This window comes from Rhinopithecus bieti, unplaced genomic scaffold, assembly GCF_001698545.2.
Source record: "Rhinopithecus bieti isolate Rb0 unplaced genomic scaffold, ASM169854v2 scaffold_13349, whole genome shotgun sequence".
Classification (NCBI taxonomy): domain Eukaryota; kingdom Metazoa; phylum Chordata; class Mammalia; order Primates; family Cercopithecidae; genus Rhinopithecus; species Rhinopithecus bieti.
Window position 1 is genome coordinate 2271888 of NW_016807772.1, and position 26301 is coordinate 2298188.

Consider the following 26301-nt stretch of genomic DNA (forward strand, 5'->3'; position numbering starts at 1 on the left):
TTTTTTTTTTTTTTTGACAGAGTTTCCCTGTGTGCCCAGGCTAGAGTGTAGTGGCGCAATCTCGGTTCACTGAAACCTCCACCTCTGGGGTTCAAGCGATTCTCCTGCCTCAGCCTCCCGAGTAGCTGGGACTACAGGTGCACACCACCACGTCCAGCTAATTTTTGTACTTTTGGCCAGGCTGGTCTCGAACTCCTGACCTCAAGTGACCCGCCCACCTCAGCCTCCCAAAGTGCTGGGATTACAGGTGGGAGCCACCACACCAGGCGACCCCTGCCGTTTCTATGGTTTGATTGTATAACCTGATATATTCCCTCTTTGCTTAATCTAGTTCCAATTGAGTCACTTGCAATCCTAAGATTTATGCATTAACACATCCAACATGCCAGACACCAAGAGAGATTCTAGTAGGTAGATGGGCTTCAACAACAAATCAATATCAACTCCCACAATGCTTTTGTCCAGTGTTAGCTCTGCTCACCTGTATTCTCTCTCTCTCTCTCTCTCTTTCACACACACACACAAATCCTCTTGCACACTGGGTGTCCTCCCTAAATGATACATTGAAATTCTAACTCCCAGTAACTCAGAATGTGACCTTCTTTGGAAACAGGCCCATTACAGAGGTCATCACATTGAAACGAAGTCATTATGGTAGACTTAATCTGGTGTGACTTACGAAAGAGAGAAGTTCAGACACAGACCTGCACACACAGAGGGAAGATAATGTAATGAGACATCATCAGGAAAATGGACAATGCCACGTGAAGACGAAGGCAGGATTGGGATGATGTGTGTACAAGCCAAGGAACGCCAAAAATTGCCAACAAATCACCGGAAGCTAGGGGAGAGGGCTGGAACAGAGACTCCCTCTCAGCCAACAGAAGGAACCAATCCTGCTGACACCACGATCTCAGACTTCTAGGCCTCTGAACTTAACAAAATCAATGTTTATTTGCCTTTCAATCTGTGGTTCTTTGTTACAGCAACCCTAAGAAACTAATACATATACTTACTTTATTGTCAGATAACTGGGGGACTTTGCCAGTGCTATCTATTCTAGGAGGAAAAGCAGTAGGTATTTGTCTTTGTAAGCTCTCTGGAAAGGCCTTGAGAAAATTCATTTCTCTTGTCATACTATATATCTACAGGTATGTGTATAGGTATGTGTATGTATATAAATGCTGTGTGGGAAAGTAAATAGAAGATTAAGGCAATCTAGTGTACAGATGGGGTGTGTGTGTGTGTGTGTGTGTGTGTGTGTGTGTGTGTGTGTGTGTGTTTTGGACATGGGGAAGAAGGTTTCCATAATAATGGTAATACTAATTTCCATCTATAATTATCTGCTTTATGTCAGATATTATTCTTTGTAAATGATTTTTTTCTTTTTTCTTTTACAAGATCCTACAGCTAGGATGTCGGATATTATTCTTGGACATAATAGAGACATTATTTCATTTAGTTCCAGTAAGGAGGAGTGTGTCTTAATTTGAAGTCAGTTCACACCTGAGTTCGATTCTCAGTTCTGCTGTTTACTAGCTCTCTGGCCTGAGTCAGATTATTTAACTTCCATGAGCCCTATTTCCTCTATGGACTAAAAATTTCTATTCCATGGAATTTCAGTAAAATTAATGCAATGATATATATAAATTGGGTAGCCTATAGGAAGCCCCCTAACAAATGTTTGATAGTATTATTCATCTTCAGAATCACCCTCTATGACAGGCATTTATAATTCCCATTTCTCAAATGAGGAAATGAAGTCCCACCCAGCTAGTAAGTGACAAAGAACTGAATTAGATGCAGATCTCCCTGGTAGCTCCAAAGCCGAGGTCTCTCTCCTACGCAATCCTCCTTGACAAGGAAAAGATGGAAAGGGCAATAATTTGTCAGTACAACACAGTCATGTTTTAGGTGAATTTTAGTCACATGTATTTGAAATTGTGTAATACAGAACATTCATAAGGTCTCATTTTGTGCTCAAAATGAGAAATGGTGCAAATCTCCCAAATTAAAATAAAATCAAGAATTGCTCATGTCAAAACTGCTCAGACAAGTGAATTGTAAACTGTGCCACTTCAGTTCTAAAACAGAAATCCTCTCTTCCTTTTGCAGATCTCTCACAGACTACGCTGCTGTTCACACAGCTCAGAACTCCAAGTGATTTTGGTGACAATCGAAAAGTGATTTTGTTAACATCCTATGGCCATGTCATGTGAGCATTCATAACGTGATGGCACAGAAAAGCACCAGGAGCAGTGCATTTCTTCTGCACTTTAGATGTCATAAAAAGGCTCTGCAGAAGACCAGACAGCCATTATGATATTATATGCTTATAATTCAGCAGATTGATTTCTGCAAAATATCAGAGATCATGCCGAAGAAATGAAAAGCACCATTAAAAAGCAATTATGTACCAACTGGTGTAGATTTATGTGCACTGGAAATCTACTCTTTCATACTTTAAATGTATTAATGTGGGAAAAAATTGCTTTGAGTTACATAAGTTTTGGATAATGCAGTCTTCAGGAATGTATCCATTGTATAAAATAAACTCATCCTAAAGATATTATCATTTACTTCTAGGAACTAAAATACCCAATGCATTTGGTAACTAAATTGCTCATGATAATTTATAAATTGAAAGTTTGATTTATACATCAGTCTCTAAGGAGCTTATCATGCTTAACCTCTGGGGACATGGAGGAAAATGAATTTTTCCAATTTGTAAGCCTACGGCCTGCCTTTGTACTGTGACAACTTAGCATGCACTAGCATGTAGCATATCTGGGTGGACCTCAGTTTTCTCTTTCCATGTTGACCAAACCTGGACAAGAGCCAAGGCTTTCCAAGAGGCAAGTAGAAGATGTACGGTGATATGCACTATACAGTTAGTAATAGGAGCTACCACTTATTGGGTGTCTTTTGTGTGTGTGTGTATCAGACATGATTCTAAGTACTTTATGTACATTATTTTATTGACCTAAAAATCTATGTGCATGAACAAATGAATAATTGAAAGCACAAGAATGTTGACTAACTTGTCCAGATTATTAATTAGGATGTGGCAGAGATGATTGTTCTAATATCTCCAATTTACTTTTAAATATTTCCATATATACTGTGGGATATCATATGTATTACCTTCATTAAGCCACAACCCAGGTGGTCAATTCTTTTTTTTATTTTTCATATTCAGAAACAGGGTCTCACTATGGTGCCCAGACTGCCCTGGAGCTCCTGGGCTCAAGTGATCCTCCTGCCTCATCCTCCCAAGTAGCTGGGATTACAGGCAAACGCCACTGCGCCAGGCCCAGGTAGTCTATGGTAGTCTATTCTTTTTTTTTTTTTTTTTTTTTTTTTTTTTTTTTTTGAGACGGAGTCTTGTTCTATTGCGATGATCCAGGTGGTCAATTCTAACCAAGAATTCTAACCCAGGTGGTCATGGGGCAATCGACCCGGGAAGTCTGTGCCCAAGAAGCAGCTGCTATACATGCTTTGGTTATTTGTATCTTGACAAAGAACTACTGTGTTGCCAATCAGCACAGGGAATGTCAGACACAGGTTTTTATTTCTGATCCTAATGACTTGTCAAACTGCATGATGGATTTTAGAAATAGGCTGTAATTTGGGCATTAAAGGTATTTAAAATATGTGGCTTGGCTAAAGTATTTTACAGATACTCGCGCAATTGCACAAATAGAATATGATGACCTTTGACTCCTGTAGTCTTCACTGTTGCACTCTAGCTCTGGGCTAAAGCCCTAACTGGTTCCATGTAAAGCCATGACTCAGAGGATCGCAGCTCACTCTCCATCCAATGCCAGCAGTCAAGGTAACATAATCCTGTCTCTAGAGGTTCAGCATGTCTGCTTTGGATCACCCTGTCATGCAATATGGTAGATGAAGCACCTAAAGTGACGGAGAGTTGGGGCTTCTTTTAGCCTTAAAGAACCACTTGCAGAAACGGCTCTGGACTTGCTTGCTAATAAATGTTTGCTAAATAAACAAGCAACTAAATAAATGAATGTAGCAGAACTATAACTTGGAAGCATAATTGTGAGGAAGGGAGTCACTTCAAACCTCTTCTGAGACTATAGAAGAAACCAAGAGCTATGTCTGACCAAAGTGACTCGGGTGAGTTTTCAACAGAGGTATTGAACCCAGAAATGTTTGCCTGTCTCCAGAAGCAGACCTTGCTCTTTAGAGCAAGACCTATGCTGGAAAAAAAAAAGCATCATGGTTTCCACTACAGGGTCTCACTCTGTTGTGCATGCTGGAATGATCTCTCCTGGAAATGACTGGCATAGTTGAGGGGAGAAAAGACCGGTCAGCTCTCGATGCTTTTCTGTAAGCCCCTACTGCACTCACCTATTTGGGTCAATGGGTCAGAGATGACCAATACCTTTGACTCATGGAAGTAGGCCAAACTGCAGCCTTGACCTCCAGGGCTCGAGCAGTCCTCCCATCTCAGCCTCTTGGGTAGCTGTGACTACATGTGCCTGCCACATGCCTGGCTAATTTTTTTTGTATTTTATAGAGATGGGGTTTTGCCATGTTGCTCAGGCTGGTCTTGAACTCCTGGGCTCAAGCCCACCTGGCTAAATGTTTTTTTTTTTTTTTTTTTTTTTGAGACGAAGTCTTGCTATGTTGCCCAGGCTAGGGTGCAGTGGCATGATCTCTGCTCACTGCAACGTCCAACCCTGGGTTCAAGCAATTCTCCTGCCTCAGCATCCCAGGTAGCTGGAATTACAGGCATATGCCACCATGCCTGGCTAATTTTTGTATTTTTAGTAGAGACGGGGTTTCACTGTGTTAGCTAGGCTGATCTCAAACTCCTGACCTCAAGCAATCCACCCGCGTTGGCCTTCCAAAGTGTGGGATTACAGGTGTGAGCCACTGCACACAGCCTTTTTTTTTTTTTTTTTTTTGTATTTTATAGAGATGGGCTCAGATTTGCCCATTTTGTATTTTATAGAGATTTGCCATGTTGCTCAGGCTGGTCTCGAACTACCCGGCTCAAGCCCGCCTCAGCCTCCCAATGCTCTAGGATTACAGGCATGAGCCACCATGCCCGGTAGGTTTCAACGGTTGCAACAGTAAGTAGGTCAAACAAAAGAGGATAGCCCCAAATTCTGGGAAATAATGGACAGCAGACTCCAAATGGGACCATCATCCCATGATATTGATCTCTCCTGGAAATGACTGGCATAGTTGAGGGGAGAAAAGACCGGTCAGCTCTCGGTGCTTTCCTGTAAGCCCCTACTGCACTCATCTATTTGGGTCAATGGGTCAGAGATGACCCACACCTTTGACTCATGGAAGTAGGCCAAACCCAGCTGAGATGTTATCAAAAGGAAGTTGGACCAGACATGAATTTTGCAGCATGGGATAATTCTTGGGGAGTGCTGTCACAGTTTGAAAACCAGAACACATACTCTCTTCAGGAAGCCATCATGCTAATCTGCAGAGAGGCGAAGGTGTTTCCCATGGCAGGCATCACTTGCTGGGTGTTATGGTCTGTCTCCCTGTCCTCTGCTCCTTAGCATCCGGGTTTAGGTCTGGGTCTCGATACTGTCTGGCTTCTCATGTCTCCATCCACATCCAATGTACTGGATTGTAACGAGATTTTGGACAGAACTTCTTTACTTCTGGTTTGATTAGTAAGTAATGGATAAAACTACCAAGCTACCCCAAACTCCAAACGCTGCTTGACAGCGGGGCATCTTAAATAGTCACCTTGCCACAAATGCTGCCTTCCTCGCTGAGATGATAAATTATGTTGATTTTTGCAAGTCAATCTTGAATTTCCACAATGAACTCTTTGAATAAATAAACTTGGTCACAATGTCTTATACTTTTTATACACGACTGAATTCTGGTTACTAATGTTTTATTTAGGACATTTTCATGTGTGTGGGATTGGCCTGTAATTTACCTTTCTTATAATGTTGTCAGATTTTGGTACCAAGGGTATACTGGCCTCTTAAAAAAACTTAAGAATTGTTCTATCTTTTTCTATGCTCTGAAAGAGTTTGTGTAAAATTGTTTTCTTTCTTTCTTTCTTTTTCTTTCTCTCTCTTTTTTGTTTTTTTTTTTTTGAGACCGTAGTCTCGCTCTGTCACCTCAGGCCTGGAGTGCTATGGCCACGGATCTCAGCTCACGGCAAGCTCCGCCTCCCGGGTTTACGCCATTCTCCTGCCTCAGCTCCCAGGTTAGCTGGGACTACAGGCGCCGCCACCGGATCGCCCCGGCTAGAGTTTTTTTGTAGTTTTAGTAGAGACGGGGTTTCACCGTGTTGGCCCAGGATGGTCTCGATCTCCTACCTTCGTGATCCGCCCGTCTCGGCCTCCCAAAGTGCTGGGATTACAGGCTTGAGCCACCGCGCCCGGCCTCTTCTTTCTCTCTTCCTTTCTTCCTTTCCTTCTTTCTTTCATCTTTTTTTTTTTTTTTTTTTTTTTTTTTTTTTTTTTTTTTGATAAGGTCTCGCTGTGTCACCCAGGCTGGAGTGCAGTGGCAAGAACTTGGCTTGCTGCGACCTCCGCTTCCTAGGCGCAAGTGATCCTTCCACCTAAGCCTCCTGAGTAACTGGGACTGCAGTAATGCACCACCACATCAGCTAATTTTTGTATTTTTGTAGAGATGAGGTTTCACCATGTTGTCCAGGCTGGTCTCAAATTCCTGGCCTCAGGCAATCTGCCCTCCTCAGCCTCTGTATTAGCCTGTTTTCACAGTGCTGATAAAGACATACCCAAGACTGGGCAATTTACAAAAGAAAGATATTTAATTGTACTTACATTTTCATGAGGCCTCACGATCATGGCAGAAGGCAAGGAGGAGCAGGTTGTGTCTTACATGGATGGCAGCAGGCAAGGAGAGAGAGTGTGTGCAGGGGAACTCCTCTTTTTAAAACCATCAAATTTCATGAGACTTATTCATCATCATGAGAACAGCACGGGAAAGACTTGTCCCCATGATTCAATTACCTCCCACTATGTCCCTCCCACAACATGTGGGAATTCGAAATGAGATTTGGGTGGGTACACAGCCAAACCAGCCTTCCAAAGGGCTGGGATTACAGCCATGAGCCACCATACCAGGCCTACAATTGGTACTATTTCTTAATTAAAGTATTTATCAAATTCTCTAGTGAAGCCATTTAGGCATAGAGTTTCATTTGTAGGAAGGATTAAACTACAGATTCTATTTTAATATGTATTTATTGGACAAATCAGAATTCTCATGTCCACTTTGGCCAGTTATTTTTCTAAGAATTTATCTGATTTATCTAAAAAGTTTGGCTTTATTATTACTTATAATGCCACTTTGTGATCTATTTAACATCAAAGGTGAGATGTTTCCTTTTCCATTTCCAGTACTGGTGATGTAAGCCTTCTCTACTTTGTTCATGATCATCCTCATCAAGGCTTTACTTTTCACTTTGCTGAATTGTACAGTGTTTTCTGGTTCATTTGGCTTTTTTTAAAAAAATCTTTGTAATTTCCTTCCTTCTATTATACCTTCTTTAAGTAAAATTTTCTGTTTGTCTTCTAATTTCTTCAGGCTTATTGATTTTTAGCTTTTCTTTTTTTCTAATCTAAATACTTAACACAAATAGAACACTTATGGAAATATACAATCCTATAACAACAACCAAATTTTGCATCCCAAGAAAAATGTAAAGCTGAGACTGTGTCCAGCTAGACTTATGTATTTATCTTAGAAACAGGGTCTAGGTATGCTGCCCAGGCTGGAGTGCAGTAGATATTCACAGCAGTGATCAAGCACATTGCAGCCTTGAATTCCTGGGCTCAAGCAACCTTCCTGCCTCAGCCTCCTGAATAGCTGGGACTACATATGTGTGCTCTGTCACCTGGGCCTAATTAGAATTAAATTAATGCAGCTCAGTTTATATTTCATCATCACATTATTTGAATTCTATCACCAAAAAGATCCATTAAATTTTGTAAATTAAAAACATCAGGCCAGGTGCAGTGGCTCACGCCTGTAATTCCAGCACTTTGGGAGGCTGAGATGGGCAGATCACTTGAGGTCAGGAGTTCGAGACCAGCCTGGACAACACAGTGAAACCCTGTCTCTGCTAAAAATACAAAAATTAGCCGGGCATACTGGTGCATGTCTGTAATCCCAGCTACTCAGGAGGCTGAAGCACAAGAATTGCTTGAATCCGTAGGTGGAGGCTGCAGTGAGCCAAGATGGCACCACTACATTCCAGCCTGGGTGACAGAGCAAGACTCTGACTGAAAAATAAATAAATAAATAATAATAATAATAATAATAATAAATAAAATAAATTAAAAAATAAAATATCATTTACAGTTTTGCCCCCAGCTTCACCAGTCTCACCAAAATAACAGAGAGTGGCTTAAAAAAAAAAGATATTAACTCACAAGGACAAAGAGAAAAGAAAGTAGAAAAGAAAAAGAAATATTTTGGAAGTTGGAGAGCATATGGGACAAGTGACTACCAACTTAGCTGACCAAAGGAAGCTGGAACCAATTGGGGGCAGCCTGAAGTAGGATGATTTGAGACACAGAACCTCAGAAAGACTCAGGAGTTGGTGGCCCCAGGATGAAATCGAGGCTGAGAACAGAAGACTGCTTACAAGCCTATACAAATAGAGGCGCATAGATGCCCCCAGATCTGCCAACCGCTATCTCCAGTCTCAGAAGTCCAGAGTTGACCCTCCAAAGAGGGTTAGCCAGAGAGACTCCAGCCTCAGTGACATCAGGGCAGGGCACCATACAGAAAACTGGGGATCAACTGGAGTTCTACATCCTGTGGGCCCTCATCCCCTTCCCTCCACTACAGTCTCAGAATGCTGGCAGTCAGGTTTACAATTCTCAAATCAGAAAGCGTTTCAGGAAACTGTCTAGATTAAGAGAAAAGACCCAAAGAAACTACAAAATAGGAGTTTCCCAATGAAACAGCCCAGCAAGATCACTCTACAGAAAAGTTCACACACTGGTAAGCTCCCTCCAGCCCTCAACACCACCATGTATGTGCATGCACACACACACACATATGCACACACATATACACATGCATGTACACACACTACACAACTTACAACCAGCTTTTTAGTGCTTCACTTTTAAATATGAGAAAAGAGTCAAAGATGACCAGACATCTGATAAATTTTCTAATAGAAAAACTGAGATAAAAGCAAATAAGATTTTTATAAGAGCTCAGTAGAAGCAGAAATAATAACAATTTAAAAAAGTAGAAAATTTCAAAAGCTGTAATTGATATGTTCAGAGAAAAAAAATGAAGGAAATTAGAAAGTTACGTGAAATAGAAATGTCAGAAGATAAAGTTTGGGAAAGTAAAAAAAAAAATTCAGACATGGAAAACATACAAAAAAAACCCCATAAGAAATAATACCAATTTTACACAAACTCTTTCAGAGTTTGGGAAAGTAAAAAAATATTTTGGAGATGGAAAATATGCGAAAAAATTAAAGACCTGATGAAGAACTATAATATTCAAATAAATTGGGAGTTCCAGAAAGAGAGAACAGAGAAAATAGAAAGGTTAAAACTATTCAAAAAATAATTCAAGAAAATTCTTCAGGCCAGACGTGGTGGCTCATGCCTGTAATCCCACACTTCGGGAGGCCGAGGTGGGTGGATCGCCTGAAGTCAGGAGTTTGAGACCAGCCTTGCCAACATGGTGAGATGAAATCGCACCACTGCACTCCAGCCTGGGTGATTGAGCGAGGCTCTGTCTCAAAAAAAAAAAAAAAAAAAAGGAAATTCTTCAGAGCTGAAGGACATGAGTTTTCATATTGAGAGGCATCACAAGGTCTCCTGCATAAGGGGTTTAGAAAGTCCCACACCAAGAAACATCATCATAAAATGTTGCAATTCCAAGGACAAAAAGAAGATTCTAAATGCATTCAGAAAGGAAATAGTATGCCTCATTAAAAAGGTAAAATATCAGACTTCCCAACAGCTGCACTGGAAGCTAGAAGAGCAGCATCTTCAAATTTCTAAGGAAGAAAGATTTTCAATTTAGAATTCTAAACCTAGTCCAATATCAATCATGTATGAGGTTGAAAGAATTGTATAGATAGTCATGATCTGGAAGCTTCAGGAGGATGTGTTCACCCAAAATGAAAGTGTAAAATGAGAAACAGGATGTCATGGGACCGAAAAAAAAAGAAAAGAGGCTCCAATACAGAGGAGAACTGAAAGGAATTTTGAGGTTAAGAAAAGGAAATCCCAGGGTGACAGCTGGGTGGCAGATTTTGAGAACAGCCAGTCCAGACTGCAGCAGGAAGAGAGAGAGCTCCAGGAAGGATATCTTCCAAAAAAAGGTTTACGCTGGCAGAACATACAGAGAGGAGATTTCCATTTCTGATGCAGGGTTTGGGATGATTTCAGTAGAGGTAAGGAGTCTCCTCCTATCTGTGGGGATATGTTCCAAGACCCCCAGTGGATGCCTGAAACCAGAGATAGTCTGAACCCTATATATACTGTATTTTTTCCTGTATGTACAGACCCATGATAAAATTTAATTAGGCACAGTACTCTTGGGGCCATTATTAAGAAAAATAAGGGTTACTTGAACACAAGCACTGCAATACTGCAACAGTTAATCTGATAACCAAGATGGCTACTAAGCAACCAGTGGGCAGGCAGCGCAGACCTCGTGGATAATTTTTTTTTTTGAGACAGAGTCTTGCTCTGTCGCTCAGGCTGGAGTGCAGTGGTGGGATCTTGACTCACTGCAACCTCTGCCTCCTGGGTTCGAGCTATTCTCCTGTCTCAGCCTCCTGGGACTACAGGGATGTGCCACCAGGCCCAGCTAATTTTTCTATTTTTAGTTGAGGGGGGGGGTTCACCAAGTTGATCAGGCTGGTCTCGAACTCCTGACCTCAGGTGATCCGCCTGCTTCAGCCTCCCAAAGTGTTGGGATCTCACGGGCACGTGAGCCACCGCATCGGGCCTAAACTTTTTATTTCTTAAATGTTCCACTTAATATTTTTGGGGTTGAACATGTAGTAACTGAAAGCACAGAAAGTGAAACCATGGATAAGGGGGATTGTTGTACATAGAAAACTAAGCAAATAAGAAAAAAATGAGATGATAAACTCCAGTGAAAACAAATAATTGAAAAAGAAAAGAAAATATGGCTCAGCTGCAGATATTTTTAAAATCATAGTTATGTAAACATTAAATATTATCTTAAAAATTTATGAGAGAGATATGTTGTCAGATGGCAGGAGGAGATGTTCAGGGAAAGATGTGTAAATGGTGTAACAGAACTGAATCGTAATTATTTTATAATAGACGAGATAATGACAAAAACTGAAAAGTCAATATAGCAACAATAGTGCCGGGCACTGTTAAAAGTGCTTATTTTTAATGCATTAATTCCTTTGGTTTTATTTATTTATTTAAGACAGAGCCACCCAGACTGGAGTGAAGTGGTGCAACCTTGGTTCACTGCAACTTCTGCCTCCCAGGTTCAAGCAATTCTCTGCCTCAGCGTCTCAAGTAGCTGAGATTACAGGTACATGCCACCATGAACAGTTAGTTTTTGTAGTTTTAGTAGAGACAGGGATTCACCATGTTGGCCAGGCTGGTCTCAAACTCCTGACCTCAGGTGATCCACCCACCTTGGCCTTCCAAAGTGCTGGGATTTCAGGTGTGAGCCACCATGCCCAGCCTGAATTAATTCCTTTTAATGCTCACACGAAATTTATGAAGTTTTAAAGCCCATTTAATGGATGAGAATATGAAAAATAGTGATATAAGCATATAATTTAGAAACATGGGGGCAAACTCCAGAAGCAACAGCTGTAAGAAACAAAAGTAATTGCCTCCATGGAGAGGAAATTGGATGGAAAAGGGCATGTAGAGGTCTGCTGGTTTTCAATAGAAACCTTGGTTAGGCACAGTGGCTTTCACCTGCAATCCCAGCACTTTGGGAGGCTGAAGTGAATGGATTGCTTGAGCCTGAGAGTTCAAGACCAGCCTGGGCAATATAATGATCTCATCTCTACAAAAAATACAAAAATTAGCCAGCATGGCTGTGTGTACCTATAGTCCTAGCTACTTGGGAGACTGAGGTGGGAGGATCACTTGAGCCTGGGTGGTAGAGGCTGCAGTGAACCATGATCGCACCACTGCACTCCAGCCTGAGTTACACAGTGAAGGAAAAAAAAAAAAAAGACCAAACCTTATGAAATCATTTTTATTTTGTTTTGTTTTGAGACAGAGTCTCACTCTGTTGCCCAGGCGAGAGTGCAGTGGCATGATCTTAGCTCACTGCAACCTCTGCCTATCAGGTTCAAGTCATTCTCTTGCCTCAGCCTCCCAAGTAGCTGGGACTACAGGTGCATGCCACCATGCCTGGCTAATTTTTGTATTTTTAAGAGAGACAGGGTTTCACTATGTTGTCCAGGCTGGTCTCAAACTCCTGACCTCAGGTGATCCACCTGCCTCAGCCTCCCAAAGTGCTGGGATTACAGGCTGGCCACTATACTTGGCCTGAAACCATTGACTTGTTACACTCTGTACATATAAAACTTTGATAAAACTAAAAAATCAATTAAAAGACATCAATTCAATAATTTATTAATCAATCAGTGATAATGGTTTGGCTCTGTGGCACCACCCAAATCTCATGCTGAATTGTAATCCCTAGTGTTGGAGGTGGGGCCTGGTAGGAGGTGACTGGATTATGGGGGGATTGGTCTCTAATGGCTTAGCACCATCTATCTCCCTAGTGATTTCTCACAATAGAGTTCTCACAAGATCATGTTGTTTAAAAGTGTGTGGCAGCTTCCCCCTCTCTCTCTCTCTTTCTCTCTCCTGCCACCATTTGAAGATGTGCTTGCTTACCTTAGCCCCTCTGCCGTGATTGTAAGCTTCCTAAGCCTCCCCAGCAATGTCTCCTCTACAGCCTGTGGAACTGTGAGTCAATTAAACCTCTTCTTTTTATAAATTACCTAGTCTCAGGTAGTTCTTTATAGCAGTGTGAGAACAGACTAATATAGAAAATTGGTATCAGAGAAATGGGGCATTGCTATAAAGATATCTAAAAATGTAGAAGTGACTTTGGAACTGGGTAATGGGTAGAGGTTGGAACAGTTTGGAGGCTTTGGAAGAAGATAGGAAGATGAGGGAAAGTTTGAAACTTCCTAGAGACTTGTTGAATGGTTTTGACCAAAATGATGGTGATATGGACAGAGATGGCCAGGCTGATGAGGTCTCAGATGGAGATGAGGAACTTACTGGGAACTGCAGTAAAGGTCATTCTTGCTACGCTTTAGCAAAAAAACTAGTGGCATTGTGCCCCTGCTCTAGGGAATCTGTTGAATTTTGAACTTGAGAGAGAGGATTTCGGGTATCTGGCAGAAGAAATTCCTAAGCAGCAGCAGAGCATAAAAGTTTGGAAAATTTGCAGCCTAGCCATATAGTAAAAACAAACAAACAAACAAACAAACAAACAAACAAAAAAAACCGTTTTCTGGGGAGGAATTCAAACCTGCTGCAGTAAAGATAAGCCAAATGTTAATAGCCAAGACAATGTGAAAAATGCCTCCAAGGCATTTCAGAGACAGAGGGCTGGAGGACTGGGAGGGAAAAATGGTTTTGTGGGCCAGGCCTAGGGTCCCCCACTCTGTTCTGTGCAGCCCCGGGACATGGCGCCCTGCATCACAGCTCCTCCAGCTCCAGCCTTGGCGTAAAGGGCCTCAGATATGCTTTAGGCCTCTGCTTCAGAGGGCGAAAGCCATAAGAAGCATTGGCAGCTTCCACATGATGTTAAGCCTGTAGGTGTGCAGAGTGCAACAGTTGAGGCTTGGGAACCTCCACCTAGATTTCAGAGGATGTATGAAAATGCCTGGATTTCCAGGCAGAAGTCTTCTGCAGGGGTAGAGCCCTCATGGGGAACCTCTACTAGGACAATGTGGAGGGGAAATGTGGAATTGGAGCCCCCACACAGAGTCCCCACTGGAGCACTGACTTGTGGAGCTGTGAGAAGAGGGCCACCATCCTCCAGACTCCAGAATGGTAAATCCACCAACAGCTTGCACCATGTGCCCAGAAAAACTCCAGGCACTCAATGCCAACCTGTGAATGCTGCCACAGGGGCAGTACCCTTCAGAGCCACAGGGGCAGAGCTGCCCAAAGCCTTGAGAGCCCACCTCTTACATCAGCATGCCCTGGATGTGAGACATGGAGTCAAAGGTAACTATTTTGGACCTTTAAGATTTAATGACTGTCTGCTAGGTTTCAGACTTGTTTTGTCCAATTTCTCCCTTTTGGAATGGGAGCATTTACTCAATGTTTGTACCTCATTGTACCTTGGAAGTAACTAACTTGTTTTTTATTTTACAGGCTGATAGGCAGAAGTGACATGCCTTGCGTCAGGTGAGACTTTGGACTTGGACTTTTGAGTTAATGCTGGAATGAGTTAAGACTTTGGGGGACCATTGGGAAGGCATGAGTGTATTTTAAAATGTGAGAAGTACATGAGATTTGAGAAGGGGCAGGGGTGGAACGATATGGTTTGGCTTTGTGTCCCCACCCAAATCTCGCATTGAGTTGTAATCCCTAGTGTTGGAGGTGGGGCGTGGTGGGAAGTGATTGGATCATGGGGTGGTTCCTAGTGGTTTAGCATCATTCCCCTAGTGCTGTCTTATGATAGAATTCTCACAAAATCTGGTTGTTTAAAAGTGTGTGGCACCTTCCCCTTCTCTCTCTCTCTCTCTCTCCTGCCACCATGTGAAGACATGCTTGCTTCCCCTTTGTCCTTCTGCCATGATTGTAAGTTTCCTGAGGCCTCCCCAACCATGCATCTTGCACAGCCGGTGGAACTGTGAGTCAATTAAACCTCTTTTCTTCATAAATTACCCAGTCTCAGTTCTTTATAGCAGTGTGAGAACGAACTAATACAATCAATAAATATATATTCACAATAAACCATTTTAATTAACAAAAATCTATGCCTGTTGTAATCATTTCTATGTGAAAAACTCACAGAAAGGAGGTCTTGAACATTCCTCTAGTCAGCCTACGCTTCTGGTGATGACTTTCCCTGGCCTGCAGGTTCCCAGTTCAACCAAACTGCCATCAATCTCCCCCCATGGAGGCTGGAGGAGTTCTGTGGCACAACTTGACCACCACTCTTTCTTCCAAGATGCTTAGCAAGTGTGTGCAATAAATCAGATTAAAGATTCAGCCTAAATCAAAAACATGAAGAATCATCCTTACAAATGCTTTAGAAACTGTGAAAGCTCTGAACAATCACTTTTCATTCAAATACCCACTGAGAACTATGTGGTCATTTGCTATATTTACTGAGAATAAATCAAATAAACAAATAGATATAAAAATATTATAACATCTAGTTTTAATTAAAACAAAATTAAACATAACATTTACTTTGGTCAGTTTTAAGAATGATAATTCCACTGATACTTTTTGGAAAACAGTTGCTAATTAATAATGCTGGAGAGAGAAAAAACAAGAATAATGAATGCTTAGCTCATTATTCAAACTACCCTGGAGTCCTTGTTTTCATCTTGTCCTAAACCATTCGCGTTTTCAGGCTGACAGTTTTTCCACTGTCACTCAAGGCAAAAACAGAAGGCTCCTTAAACTATGTCAGAAATAAATTAGCTCCCAGATAGCACACACTCCATGTAAGAAAGAAAGGAAAGAAAGAATAAGTTCCGAGGTAAATTAACTCCTGGTGTACATAATGAAACTTTACCCTCAAGCTCCAACGTAGTGATACAAACACCACAAATTCTGCCAATGACTGCACAATCTGTATATTTGTGAGAAGTTTGAGGAGAGAAAAAGAAGAGGACTCAGGCCCTTAGACAAATAAGACCATATTGAAATGACCCCTCTTAAAAATGGACTTTATTTTTTAAAGCAGTTTTAGGTTCACAGCAAAATGGAGTAGAAAAAAAAAATTGATGAGAAAGTACAGGGAGTTTCCATATTTCGCCTGTCCCCACCTGCCACATGCATAGCCTGTCCCACTGTCAACATCCCCCACCAGAGTGGAACATGTGTTGCAGTTGATGAATCTACATTGACACATCATCATCACCCAAATAGTACAGGTTTTAACAAGTGTATAACAACAGTGTATAGCAAGCAACAACAGCGTATAGCAAGCAACAACACTAATGATTTTAAGTTCTAGACTAGTGAATACCTGAAGCATTTTAGAAAACAGGAAAAGCCTCATTGATATGGACAGGAGTCAGGGAAATACTGGGTAGAAGAGGGTGGTTACCTGGCAAAGGCCCCACCCTCAAGTCTGAAGACCCATGGCCCTGAATGGAAACAGGCCTTTCTGTTTTGAGCGCAAAAGTTGCCTTTTGGTTTTCCACGCCCCCGTATCCTGTACCCATATAAACCCCAAACCCCCAGGCTCCAGAAGCAGATGAGCAGACAAGGAGACAAGCAGAGGAATGTCAAAATGGTGCGGCAGAGAGAGAGAAGAGGAGGAATGTCTCAACACCAAGAGTTCAGCGGGGGGCGGTTGGAGAGGAGTTCAGCTGTCAGATGGCCAAACTCCAGGGGAAGACCATCTTCCTACTCGGTCCTCCCTTCAGGTTCTCCATCCTTCCTGCTGAGAGCCACCTCCGCCATTCAACAAGACCCCCACATTTATCCTTCAAGTCCACGTGTGACCCATTTCTTCCAGGATGCTGGACAAGAGCTTGGGATACAGAATGCTGTCACACTGGCCCTCTGCCCTTGCTTGTTAAAACTCAATCCGTTCTCAGACGGCTAAAAGAACACATTGTAACACGTGCCCACTTGGGCTCCTGCACCTGCCTGTCTGCATGCTCCCCTTCCTGTAAGGGGTTTGAGCGGTGTCGGCAATCAAACAGACAAGCCACACCCCTGTTGCACGTCCTGTGAGAGGGGTCAGGGAACTCTTCCGTTTCATCATTACCCAACTTTGGGACTCAAGAAAGGTCTCACAGGGAAATTCTTGCAGAATCTCATGGAAAATCTCACATGTATTTGTGCAAATACAATGGGGATCTGTGAGATCCCACTTCAACACAGGCCACAGGGCCATCTTCTGCACCCATGTGGGTTGTCGTAAGTCTTCCTTAGTCTCCTCAAGAATGACATGATGCTATGATGTTGGCAGGAATCTTCCACACCTTCCAAAACATGACAATATGGGCCAAGCCCGTGCAGAGACTGTGGCTCCTGCTTTGGGAGTCACCTGGAATTGTTGAGAGAGTTAACAAATCCCAGAACCAGGTTTGTTAGAATTAACTGCTCAACCAGATTGTATTGAAAATGGTCTGAAGGCAAAGATGACAGATGCAAACGGGCTAAATTGCTCAGTTAATTCTTCCATTTCTCTTCCTCCTACTTGTTGCAGCTTCAGGGAGGACTCAGGAGAGCACTGTTTGAAAACCACTGATCTAGTTTGCACTTTCATTTTACAGAGAGGAAACTGAGGGCCACTGAGATTTTACAGAGAGGAAACTGAGGGCACTGACTCATCCAAGGTGACCCAAACCCTGGAGTTTGTTGTTGCTGTTGTTTTTCACACTATGCAAAGCACTAAAAACTTTCATTTGAAACAGGTGAACAAGTCTAATTTGTAGTGAGGTCTGGGGGAATGATTGTCCAGTCAATTCCTCAATTCATGAAGGAGCATTGGGATGCCACAGAGAAACATACACAGGTATCCCTACTCCCACCCAACACCATTCAGAAGGGGTGGTTCCCCCGCCACTGCACTGAAGCAGGTTCATTTCCCCCAGGGCTGTGGGAGGCGATTGAGGCTGAGTGAATGATACAGGCTTTTAATTTGTTTTTAATTGTCGTGTCCTGGTAACCCTTCCAAAGACCGTTCACAGACAGTAGTTTTATTTTTTCCACTTATTAACCGCATTCACTAGACTGGAAAAAGAATTCCCTATCTCCCAAGAACTCTCCCTTTCATTCTTGTAATTCCTTTTTTTTTTTTTCCAGCACCAGGAAAGTAATGTGTGTAAAACTAGAGCCAAGCATATTGTGGTTTCAAATACAATCCTGTTTGGAGCAGAAGCCCGTGGGATTGCTGCGTTTCAGCCTCAGGGGATGGCCCGCTGATGGCCTCCGCCTGTGAAAGGGAGGGGCTTGAATGGCCCTTTGATTCAGCCCAAATCGGGGGGTGGAGGGTGGGGAAGAGGCAGGCCTGTTATTTGACACTCTCTGTTGGGCTTGGCCCAGGCCTCACTCCTTATGCCGGCCCCCCTGAAGCCTGCAAGCCCTCTCTGAGGATGCGCTGACTTGGCAAGGGCTGAAATGCATAACATTCCTTGCTGCTTAGGAAGTAGACCAGCAATCCCCAGGGCTCGCGAATTCCATGCGCTTTGAGAATGGTGCTCTTCATAACCTTCCCCATCCACACACACACACAGACACACTCCACACACACACCCCAAACATACACACACACGCACACACACATTCCACACACCCAAACATACACGTACACACACACTCCACACACACACACTCTCAAATATACACACACATGCACACAACAGACACACACCCAAACATACACACACACTCCACACACACACCCAAATATACACACACGCACAAACTAAACACACACTACACACACCCATACACACACATCCAAATATACACACACATGCACAAACTACACACACACTACACACACACCCAAACATACATGTGCACACACACGCTGCACACACACACCCCAAATACACATGCATACAATCCACACATACACTCCATATACGCACACAAACCCAAACATACACACTCTACATACACACCACACACATCGCAAACATACACATACACGCTCTACACACACCCACACACACACATGCACACACTACACAAACACTCCAAACATACATATAGACTCACACTCTATACACACCTACACACACGCTCTACACACACATTCTATACACACACTTTATACACACACCCCAAAAATACATATTCTACACACACCCCCAAACATACACATACACGCTCTACACACACCCAAACACACACACACATGCACACACACTACACAAACACTCCAAACATACATATAGACTTACACTCTATACACACCTACACACATGCTCTACACACATTCTATACACACACTTTATACACATACCCCAAAAATACACATTCTACACACACACCCAAACATACACACACACTCCACACACACACATAAACATACACATACACACTCTACACACACACACACTGCACACACACAGACCCCCAAACATATACACACACTGTACACACACACCCAAACATACACACACACACATACTCCACATGCACCCCATACATACACACGCACACACTCCACACACACATTCTACACACATACTCCCCACACACGTTCCATACACACACACTCCACACACATACCCCATACACACACACACAATACACCCAAACACATACACACACACACTCTACACACACACACTCCACACATGAACCTCCCGAAACATACACATACACACTCAACACGCACACACATCCTCCACACATTATACACACACCCTACACACACACCCAAACGTACACACACACACACCACACACACCCCAAACATACACACACACCCAAACATACACATGCACACACACTCCACACACACACTCCACACACACTCTATACACACTCCATGCACACACTACACACACCCAAACATACACACACACGCACACACACACACAAATACACACATACACACAAGCTACACACACACACCCCACACACTATACACACACTACACACACCCAAACATACACACACACACTCCACAACACCCCCTAAACATACATACATGCACACACACACTCCACACACACACTTTACACACACATTCTCCACACACACTCCACACACAAATATCCCAACATACACTCCACACACACATACTCCACATACACACTTCATACACACACACCTAAATATACATACACACCAAATATATGCACACTCTCCACACTCATATTCTACACACACACTCCATACACACACTCACACACACATATTTACACACACACACCCCAAACATATACACACACCACGTATATACACACACTCCACACACACCCCAAACACACACACACAGACCCTAAACATTCACATCCACACACACTCCCAAACATCCACATCCACACACACACTCTGCACACACAAACACATTCACACATACAAATCACACACACATACACACACTACATGCATACACACCCCCACACCCCATACACCACACACTCTCTACACACACACACACACTCCACATACCTCACACATACACACCCCATACATACACACTCTGCACACACACACATCCTACACACTTTACTATGGCATTAACCATGTGTGTGTTTGCTAGCTGATTTTGAAGTATTTATTATCATTGTTTGCATGGAAAACCTGAGAATAGACAGGCATATTATCAGAATTATCAGAATTAATAACAGAACTTACCAAGAGGAAGAAGTAAATGCAGTACCATGAATATAGCCCTGGGTGCTGGAGAATGAGTTTGAATCCTTGCTTCGCCACTTATGATGGAATCTATTTAAATTCTCTACACTTCTTTGGACTTCAGTTTCCTCGTCTATCAATAGTTATAATAATAAGATCTCCCTCACTGGGTCATTGTGAGATTGAATGCATGTCATTCACGTAAAATGCCCAGAACAGTGCCTGACACATAGTGAGAGTTATATAGATGCCTGCTATAATGATAAGGTAGTATGATATTCTGCTATGACTTTGAGATCAATATGCAAAAATTGATAGTATTCTAAACACTGCAACAAATAGTGAAAAGATATAATTTGTAAAAGATCACGTTTACATAACTTGTAATAGCATAAAAATAAGGTGCCTAGGAATAAATCTAACAGATGATGTGCATGATCTTTAAAAAGAAAATGATAAAATTTTGTCAAATGTAATTAAAGAGACTGAAATAAATGGAGAACTATTCCATGTTCTTTATGAAAAATTTATAACCTTGAACACTTTTCTTCCCCTCATATTACTCTTTAATTCAAAGTAGTTCAAAACAAAATATTGATTGGTATTTTTACTGTATGTTGTGGAACTTGACGAGTTTGATTTTAAATGAAGGCTAAATAGTAAATAATTGAGAAGCGTGGAATCAGCACAGAGATTGGCAAATAGAACAATGAAATGGAAATGGAATGTCCAGGAAGACTTTCCTGCATTTATAGAAACTTGATAGATGGCAAATGTGATATTACAGGTCAGTGGAAATAGGGTGAATTATTCAAAAACAATAATACTGGGGCAATTAATCAGCCATTAGCAAAAACTCAAAATTAGATCCTAGCTTCAGTCATACCCTGGACTAAATATTTCAGTGTGAAAAACAAAACAAAGCTGAATATCTTCCTGGTGACTCTGAGTCAGAGAAGCATTTCTTAAACAAGATTGGAAAGCACCAACCATAAAGGAAAAGACCGATAAATGTGACTCTGTTAACATAAATTTTGTCAATGTTTTATTATTTTCTGGTTCACCAGGGTAGGCTACGGTCCCAGTTTTGCACTGTCTCCGCACAGGATCATCACATAGCTATGGCCCTTACATGGTGACTTTGCATCAACTGCCCGTAGGGTGGGCAGCATGCATCTCCACACAATTGAGTTTGAGTCTCACTGGGTGACTTGCTTTGGGCAACAGATCGTCGGACAACATGCATGATACCCAACCGATTTTATTTTTTTGAGACAGAGTCTCACTCTGTTGTGCAGGCTGGAGTGCAGTGATGTGATCTCTGCTCACTGCAACCTCTGCCTCCCAGATTCAAGCGATTATCATGCCTCAGCCTCCCGAGTAGCTGAGATTACAGGCATGTGCCACTACGCCTGGCTAATTTTTGTATTTTTAGTAGAGATGGGGTTTCATCATGTTGGCCAGGCTGATCTTGAACTCCTGACCTCAAGTGATCCACCCACCTCGGCCTCCCAAAGTGCTGGAACTACAGGCGTGAACCACCGCGCCTGGCCCCAACCCGAGATTTTAAATGTGCTTGTGTGGTTTTCCTTGGTCTCTTCCATTAATCATGAGATGAGCATGCCCTGAGTAGCTGCTGTCTTTGAATGTGAAATATAGACAACAGACTTAAACCAGACCTGAAGTCTGAGGCAGAGCCACCCTGGTTGAACAATAGAACTGTGAGTTAGGAAAATACAATTTTGTTGCTTAACTACTGAGATTTATCTGCAATATTATCCTAGCAATAACTGACTAGCACATTAACCTATTCAAATTTTTTTGTGGGGGAGGGGAAAGGGTATCAGGGGCTCATAGAATCAATAAGAGGGTAGAGGCTTCGAAACAGGCAGGAACCAGGATATTTTTGGGGGATGAATTTCAAGACCATCAGCAAGTGTAAAACGCAGGCTCTTGTAAGGCCAGGGCACAACTGCTGGGATGAAATAGAATTATTTTCTGCTTCTTTGATCCTCTGGTCAAAATCCAAGTACTAGGAAGAGAGTATGTAATTGTCCTAGCTTGGACTACCTCCATCCACGAACTAGAGAGTACAGGTATCTTGGTCACTGTCTACCAGACTACATCCCCTGGGAAGAAAAAAGGCCTCAAAAAGAAATGATGAGCCAGGCACAGTGGCTCACGCCTGTAATCTCAGCACTTTGGCAGCCAGGGTGGGTGGATCACTTGAGGACAGGAGTTTGAGACCAGCCTGGCCAACGTGGTGAAATCTGTCTCTACTAAAAATACAAAAATTAGTCGGGTGTGGTGATGCGCACCTGTAATCCAGCACTTTGGAAGGTTGAGGTGGGCGGATCACTTGAGACAGGAGTTTGGGACCAGCCTGGCCAACATGGTGAAACCCTATCTCTACTAAAAATACAAAAATTAGCCAGACATGGTGACACGCGCCTGTAATCCCAGGTACTTGGGAGCCTGAGGCAGGAGAATCGCTTGAACTCATGAGACGGAGGCTGCAGTGAGCCGAGATCGCACCACTGCACTCCAGCCTGGGTGACAGAGCCAGACTCCATTTAAAAAAAAAAAAAAAAAAAGGAAGTGGTGTACTTCTTAGAAGAAGAGATTGACACTGGACAGAGCCAGAAACAAGAAATGGCCACGACACATGCTGACCAATGTACTTCTACACTGAGGGTTCCCAGCTTGTGGGATAAGAGTACCTTGGAGAGCTTTGGAGCTGTTGCAAGACGCCCTAAGTCTATCTATGCCACAACCATGGTCTGAGGTTTGGCAGATAACATAATTTATATCCCTATACTACCCTTTCCTGAATATATATAGATGGTATTGGATGTTATTGGCTTAATTCAGTGCAAATTCATTTTCAAGAGTTACTAGATTCGTAGTAATAGTTGCTTCTTAGGGTAGACTTCCCTAACCAACAAATACTACAAACAGAATGACTGCCACACGGGAGTCTGCAAAATAGAGATCACTATTTTGATCTCACTGAATTATTCTAAGGTTCAAATGACTAAGTACACGGAAGTGCTTAGAACAGTGCTTGGGACACAGTAAATATGCAGTCAATACCAACCATTAGCCTTCTGATGATGCCATTTCGTCCCATGAGGGCCTGCAGGAAAGAACTCTGCCAGCGTGTGCACTGACCTGGTCACCTCAGTAGCTGTATTTCTCACAGTGAACTCATGCTCCGTCTTCAGAGAAGGCCCTCCAACTCTGTGGCTCGCCAGAACTGTCTTCCAGTGTCTGGATGGGACCTAAATCTGCCCTTCTGGTGACTTAACCCAGGTGCTGCTTCCCAAGGAAGGTCATCTTAGCCACTAGGTGGCCTCCCTCCAAGTCTTCTCTAAGGCTAGCATTCTTCTTGTCCTATGGGCAACACATAGTCTAGACAGAGGGTAAGGGACATCAACAGAGTAACAACAAGCAGGTTGGTTGGTGTTCGATTTTGCTTTGGAGATGAAGATGGCTTTATCTTACAATAAGCAGCCAGGCAGAGCTGGGGGTCAATTTGAGGGGGAAAATAACCCAAACAGAACTGTGTTTTAGGAAAATTAACCTTCCTAGGGTGTATAGGTCGAAGAATAAAAGGAGACACTGCCCATGGACTCTTTTTCTCTATAGTGTAGGTTTTTCAAGCTAGAATAATAACTATAACAACTTTCTGAAGTCAGTTTCCTCATCTGCAACTTCCCCACAGTCTCCCATCCAAGGCCAAGGTAGCCTGATCCCACCAATCATCAGAGACCAGACGAAATCAGGTGTGCTCGAGATTGCACGGTGTGCTATGTATAAAGCACTTGGGGTGTGCTTCTCCACTGGGGGTTCCCAGCCTGTGGGCTAAGAATACCTTGGAGAGCTTTGGAACTGTTGCAAGAAGCGCTAAGTCTATCTATGCCACAACCGTAGTCTGAGGCTTGGTAGATAATATAATTTATATCTCTATACTACCCTTCCCTGAATATATACACATAGATGTTATTGGATGTTATTGGATTTAATTCAATGCAAATTCATTTTCAAGAATTACTAGATTCATAGTAATAGTTTCTTCTTAGTGTAGATTTTCCTAGCCAACAAATAGTACAAACAAAATCACTGTCACACAGGAGTCTGCAAAATAGAGATCACTATTTTGATCTCACTAAATTGTTCTAAGGTTCAAATGACTAAATACATGGAGGTGCTTAGAACAATGCTTGCAACACAGTAAAGATGCAGTAAATACCAACCATTATCATAAAGCGATTCTCATTCTTGAAAGGTGGGGCTCACTCATCTAGACGATCTCTAAAGCCATGCTTTGTGCCTTTGAGTTTTAATGGCTTTACACATTTTATGAAAATCTTGTGATGGGGCAGACATTCTTTGAGATCTGTTGCTGTTGCTGATGCAGAAAGTGCTTTAGCCTATGAGCCATTCTTCTAAGCTTGGATAGAAGGCGTCCTTGGAAGAGCGCCCATATCTCTTCAATTGACCGTGTGGTCCAGAGAGGCCACAGTCGGAGACCTTTGGGCACTAACACAAGGGCAGTCTGTTTCCTCCAAGGAGGAATGAACCGACTTCTGTCCCACGCAGCTCCTCCACTGCAAAGCTCCCGGAAAAATACTAAAGTGACCGCAAGGTGGCACTGCAACCCAAAATTTCACACAAGGGTGCACAGTTACCCTCAGTTCATTTTTTTATTTTTTATTTTTTTGGTTAATTTTTGTTTTTTGATCATATCAATTATTTGTATTATCTTCAGAAATGGAAACACAAAACTTAAGAATTTTGTAGAGAATTTGAGTGACTTTAAGAGTGTGTCCTCAGAGTCCGGTTTAAGAAACAATTCTTCCAACTGGGAAGTCCTGGAGTTGCAGGAAGTACCCTGCCTTCAGGTGAGGGTCTCAGAGGCGATTCATTCCTGAAGTTCGGTATTTGCAAGCTTTTCAAAGCTTTCAGAGCTATCAAAATCAAAGGGCCACAAGATGGAGAAGGTACTCCTTGAAAAAATATCCTTTATTTTAGGAAAATAATTTTTCAAAAATTTCGACAGGTTTCGGGGGAACCGATGGTGTTTGCTTACATGCATAAGTTCTTTAGTGGTCGTTTCTGAAATTTTGGTGCCCTCATCACCCAAGCAGTGTATGCTGTACCCAATTTGTAGTCTATCATCCCTCACCTCCCCTCCCACCCTTTCCCCCGAGGCCCTAAAGTCCATTGTATCATTCTTACACTTTTGTGTCCTCAAAGCTTAGCTCCCATTTATAAGTGAGAACATGCGATGTTTGGTGTTCTATCCCTGAGTTACTTCACCTAGAATAATGGTCTCCAATTCCATTCAGGTCGCTGCAAATGCCATTATTTTATTCCTTTTTAAGGCCCTCAGTTCATTTTTTAAAAAATGATATGTGATATTTTACATATTTATGGAGTACATGTGCTATTTTGTTATATGCATTAAATGTGTAATGATCAAGTCAGGGTATTTGGAGTCTCCATTACCCTGAGTATCATTTCTATGTGTTCTCCCTTCTAGCTACTTGGAAATCAACAATACATTGTTGTTAACTAGAGTCACCCTACTCTGCTATTGAACAACCCCCCCACCACCACCAAAAAAAAAAAGATTTTATTGCTCGGTTCGTTTTTAAACTCTTCTTTCTCAAACTTTACCATGCATAAAATCCAGCCAGGATCTTGCTAAAATGCAGCTTCTGAATCAGTAGGCCTGGGATGGAGCCTGAAATTCTGCATTTCTGACATCTCTCAGGTGATGTGA

General features: G+C 42.4%; 1 long non-coding RNA gene across 2 annotated transcripts in view; it reads left to right on the forward strand.

Moving 5' to 3' along the window:
* LOC108536743 (uncharacterized) overlaps nt 1-2442 on the forward strand; it is a 19317-nt gene extending 16875 nt beyond the window's left edge. The window contains exon 5 of one of the 2 annotated variants that reach the window (XR_001887610.1): nt 2116-2442. This is a non-coding gene — a long non-coding RNA (uncharacterized LOC108536743). The remainder of the gene's footprint in view (nt 1-2115) is intronic. The other variant, XR_001887609.1, reaches the window with a different exon arrangement.
* The last annotated feature ends 23859 nt before the right edge of the window (nt 2443-26301 follow it).